Genomic DNA, 6,000 nt, shown 5'->3' with positions numbered 1-6,000 from the left:
ACTCTAGAGGATGGACATGGGGGAGAGTCATGGGAACTCTAGAGGATGGACATGGGGGAGAGTCATGGGAACTCTAGAGGATGGACATGGGGGAGAGTCATGGGAACCCTAGAGGATCGACATGGGGAAGAGTCATGGGAACTCTAGAGGATGGACATGGGGGAGAGTCATGGGAACTCTAGAGGATGGACATGGGGGAGAGTCATGGGAACTCTATGATGGACTTGGGGGAGAGTCATGGCAGGGTCAGGCACTGATAGTTGGATGAGAAGGCCTGGCTCGCAGTCTCCGTTCTAATTCATCGCAAAGGTGTTCTATCGGGTTGAGGTCAGGACTCTGTGCAGGCCAGTCAAGTTCCTCCACTCCAAACTCACTCATCCATCCACACTATATTGCCAAAAGTATTGGGCCTTCATCAAATCATTTGGTGGAGGGGGGATTATGGCGTGGAGCTGTTTCTCAGGGGTTGGGCCTGGCCCCTTAGTTCCATTTAAGGGAACTCTTAAGCCTCGTACACACGATCAGATTATCGGACTAATTTTCTTTAGTGTTTTTTGTCGCATGTTAGTCTCATATGGAAAGTGAAGAGGTTACTTTCATAGGAAAATTCTCGTATGACAGAATTCAACTCCAGAAGTGATGTCATGTGTTCAATTGTTTTGTATGTATTCTTTAGTTTCTGAGCATGCGTAGTCTTGCTTTTATGATTTTTTTCGGACGAATACTGTACTAATTAGAGATCGACCGATTATCGGCAAAGCAGATATATCGAGGGCCGATATGCACTTTTCCTGGTATATCGGAATAGGCCACCAAGGTGGCCGATATTACCAATATTCCAGGAAAGTGCTTGTACCGGAGTGATGCCTGCAGCTAGAGGCGTCACCCGGTACCGGCGTCCATAGCCGACGGTCGGCTGTCTTGTAATGACAACCGATGTGGCTGAGAAGCCGCTCGGCTGTCATTACAAGGAGCGGGAGGGGACGTCCCACCGGGAGACCCGGGCAACCTACATGCACGGCTGCCGAAGACCCGATCAAAGCCGCATTTGGCTCTGATCGGTTCTCCATGCAAAAACCCGGAAGTCAAGTCATGAGTGACATCACTCCCGGGTACCGTCTGGTGCCAGATTAAAAAAAATGACAGCATTCAAAACAGCCAAACTTGGCGTTTTGAATGCTTTTAAGTGCAGAGGAGGAGTTTGGGGTCTTTTAGGCCCCCGAGATCCCTTCACAAGAGTATCTGTAAAGTAAAAAAAAAACCAATTTTTGTAAATGTACAAAAATATCGGCCGATACCGATATGCAATGACCAAAATATCGGTATTGGCAACGAAAAACTGATATCGGTCGATCACTAGTACTAATTAAACAAAAATCGGTCGTTGTGTTGACGTACGATAAAAATTTTATAGCCTGCACATCCAGTTTTTGTTGTACGAAAATCCTTAATCGGCTGTTGAAAGCACCGTACTAACGATCCGAAAATTGGCAGATCGTTCGTCGGACGAAATTTTACTTCCAATTTTCTTATTGTGTGTACGGGCCTTAACCACTTAAGCCCCGGAAGATTTTACCCCCTTCCTGACCAGGGCCTATTTTGCGATTCGGCACTGCGTGACTTTAACGGACAATTGCGCGGTCGTGCGACGCTGTACCTAAACGAATTTGACGTCCTTTTTTTCCCACAAACAGAGCTTTCTTTTGGTGGTATTTGATCACCTGTGCAATTTTTTGATCATGCGCTATAAACAAAAATAGAGCGACAATTTTGCAAAAATAACAATATTTTTCACATTTTTTTTATATGAAATTCCCCCCCAAAAAAATGTAAAAATCAAAATTTTTTAACATTTTCGGCCAATTTGTTTTATGCTACATATGTTTGGTAAAAATTTTTTATCGCGTTTACTAACTAAGGGAAAGATTTTTGTTGTTTTTTTTTAACGCGTAATGGCGGCGATCTGCGATTTTTTTTTTGCGGTACTGCGACATTGCGGCGGACAGATCGGACCCTTGACTGACATTTTTGACACTTTTGGGGTTACCAGTGACATTACTACAGTAATCAGTGCTATACATATGCACTGTTACTGTAAAATTACACTGGCAGTGAAGGGGTTAACTTTTTTTGAAAGGGAGGGGCTATGTGTGTCCCTAGGGGCGTGATTCTAACTGTGATTGGCTGTGGCTTGATGTGCAGGAACAGTGATCAATGGTCCTACATAGTAGAACCGTATGATCATTGTTTCTACACAGGGGAGAATGACAGGCGGCTTGTTTACATCAGCCGCCTGCCTTTCTCCCTCTGCACCGACGATCGTGAGTGACCGGCGGACGATTGGGTCACACGCGCGGGGGGGTCCGTGACCGCGCGGGAGCGCGCCCGCTCCTGAGACCCTCACAGGCTAGCGACGTAGTACTACGTCGCTCTGCCTGTGAGGGGCTGACCGCCGCAGTAAATAGTCGTGCGGCGGTCAGCATACCAAGACATTTTGGACAATTTCATGCTCCCAACTTTGTGGGAACAGTTTGGGGATGGCCCCTTCCTGTTCCAACATGACTGCGCACCAGTGCACAAAGCAAGGTCCATAAAGACATAAAGACCTATGCACTCTGCACAACCTTTCAAACAATCCTTTCCCTCTCTCTGATCACTACCTTATTAGTTTTACTCTCTCCCTCTCCTCCCCCTCTTCTCCCGCAAGCTACCGTACAGTTACCCGCAGAAACCTACGCCATCTCAACCCTTCTCTTCTCTACTCTGCTACCGACCACCTCTATGACAAAATCGCACCAACCTAGCCACTGCTGTCTATAACGCTTCACTCTTAGCCTCCCTGGACACACTGGCCCCCCCTCACCACACACCGAATCAGGCCCCGTCCCCTTCAACCTTGGCAAACAGATAACACTAGAAGTCTGAAAAAGCATAGCCGTGCTCTTGAGCGCCTATGGCGTAAGACTAAGTCTTAGGAAGATTTCAACCAATATAAATCTGCCCTCCAAAAATACAATTCCAGTCTCCACACTGCCAAGCAGACCTATTTTATCACTCTCATTACCAGCCTGTCATCTCGCCCCCGGCAACTCTTCGCTACCTTTAATTCTCTACTCCGTCCACCACTACCTCCTCCCACTGACTCACTCACTGCCCAGGAGATTGCCAACCACTTCAAACAGAAGATTGATACAAAATCCGTAAGGAGATCATTGCCGTTCAGATACCTGCCACCCTCTACACCTCATGCCCACAGGTGCGATCACTACTTCCCTCATTCAACCCCGCCACTATAGACGAAATTGCTAAACTACTTGCTAGAGCTGCATGATTCTGGCCAAAATGAGAATCACGATTTTTTAGCTTGGAATAAAGATCACGATTCGCTCACGATTCTCTGTGTAACAAAAAATAATTGGGATAACTTTACTGTTACGTTTTTTTTTTTTTATTCATTAAAGTCTATTAATTGCGTTTGAAAGACATAAAATATTACAACAATCGCCATTTTATTCTGTAGGGTCTCTGCTAAAAAAATATATAAAATGTTTGGGGGTTCTAAGTACTTTTCTAGCAAAAAAAACTGATTTTAACTTGCAAGCAACAAGTGTCAGAAAAAGGTCTAGTCTTTAAGAGGTTAAACTTCCTTTCTCCCTGGCAGAGGGAAGGAAAAGATACAATGTAATCATTTTGTTTATAGTTACTGGGAGATGCTGATAGGCGTTTGCCAGGAGGCTTTTTTTTTTTCCACAGCTGTTCAGCTATGCAAAGAATCGAGCATATGTCAGGTTTAGATCGTCAGGGGGGGGGGTGAATCGAGATCGCGATTTTCATACGATTAATCGTGCAGCTCTACTACTTGCTAATGTCCACTTAACCACCTGCCCTCTGGATCCTGGTCCCTCGCAAATACTACGTTCACCTTCTGGCCCTATTCTACGCTCTCTAACCCATATCTTCAATCTCTCCTTCTCTTCTGGCATCTTCCCCAACTCTCTAAAACATGCACTAGTCAGCCCCATACTTAAAAAGCCCTCACTGGACCCAACCGATCTGAACAACCTACGCCCTATTTCCTTGCTCCCCTTTTTATCCAAACTCCTTGAACGTCTAGTCTACAAACGACTGTGCGACCACCTTGCCGAGAATAGCCTCCTTGATCCCCTTCAGTCTGGATTTCGGCCTCAACACTCCACTGAAACTGCTCTCCTAAAACTGAGAAACGATCTACTAATGGCCAAAACCAATGGACACTATTCTGTACTCCTACTTCTGGACCTTTCTGCTGCCTTTGATACGGTTGACCATCCCCTCCTCCTCAATAAACTCCATGCCCTTGGTCTACGTGACTGTACTCTTCACTGGTTATCTTCCTACCTATCCAACCGCACCTTTAGTGTTATTTACAATTCCACTTCCTCTTCCCTTCTCTGTTGGGGTCCCCCAAGGCTCTGTTCTTGGACCCCTCCTATTTTCAATCTTCACCTCCTCTCTGGGTCAGCTGATAGCCTCCCACGGCTTCCAATACCATCTCTATGCTGATGATGCCCAAATCTATCTATCCACCCCTCAGCTCTCTCCCTCAGTCTCCGCACGTATCACTAATTTACTATCAGGTATATCGGTCTGGATGTCTCACCACTTCCTCAAACTCAATCCATCCAAAACCGAGCTTATAATTTTTCCTCCACCATGTGCCCCTTCCCCTCATTTCTCTGTCAATATCGATGGAATTACTATCAGCCCATCCCCGCCGCCCCTCCTATCCAGGTGTACAGGGGAGCCGCACAGGCCCTGGTGCATGGGGCCCGGTTGCAGTTGCAACCCCTGTAGTTACACCCCTGATGGGACTTGTAGTTCTGCAACAGCTGGAGGACCGCCCCTGCGTAATACAATAGGCTGCACACACCTATGAGGAGAGCGCAGAGAGATGAGGTCATCACTGTGTTGCTTCTCATTTCACTGTCCAGTCACAGGACAACCTGGGCTCAGAGGAAGTGGATTGAATAATGCTGGCCACCAGACTGGAGACATTCTAGTGGCGGTACTGGGGGGGACGACCTATGGATGGAAGAGGAATATTGCATCAATAGCTGGTTTGTTGTACATTTTAATTTTAATGAACTCCTGTCCCTGACAAAACGCGTTCCCTGGGCGAGGCTCGGAATGCGACGGTTTATACAGCCGCCGGAGTGTGCGCTTCGTAGCTTGGAAACAAGTGTTCAGATCATTGAAAGCCGGAGGAAAATAACACACGGCAGCCTGGTTTAAAGTGTGTGATTAACGCCGACTTAAAGACTATTAAAAGTTTTATTTTTAATATTAGCGTCACGTTTAATGGCTCTCTGAGCCTAATAACGGCAGTTATGCAGCTAATCCCCCCCTCCTTTCTGCTGATGACAGAAGAGGATTAGCAGAATAAGGGCAATTATTGAGTGGAGAGAATGATGAAACGGCTGCCTTGTGCTTTCCTCACGGCGGATATTTCTGGATCATCGCTGGGAGAACCGGCCCGGCCGTAATTCCTGACGTCGGTTTACATAACGCCAGTGAGTGGGATTTGTAGAGCGACGCGTGGCTTGTTCAGTTCAGCAGTGCAATAAATAATCATCCAGAGCAATTGTCGCTGGTGAGGCTGCATGGAACTGAGATCTGATTGGTCGATAGGAGATACTGGAATAAGTAGAATTTGCAGGGCATGGCCTCCATTGTAGGGGTAGGGATTACAGGTACAAGGCGGTGTATGGAATCTCCTGGTGCTTTGGTGATCAGTGGTGAATGCCCCCTTACATTGGTGGTCAGTGGTGAATGCCACCTTACATTGCTGGTCAATAGGAAAAGGGCCCCCTTACATTAATGGCCAGTGGTAAATGCCCTCTTACATTAATGGTCAGTGGTAAATGCCCTCTTACATTGGTGATCAGTGGTGAGCGCCCCCTTACATTGGTGGTCAGTGGTGAGCGCCCCCTTACATTGGTGGTCAGTGGTGAGCGCCCTCTT

This window comes from Pelophylax lessonae, assembly GCF_965119305.1.
Source record: "Pelophylax lessonae genome assembly, chromosome: 5".
Taxonomy (NCBI): Eukaryota; Metazoa; Chordata; class Amphibia; order Anura; family Ranidae; genus Pelophylax; species Pelophylax lessonae.
Note: the sequence above shows the minus strand (reverse complement) of the source record.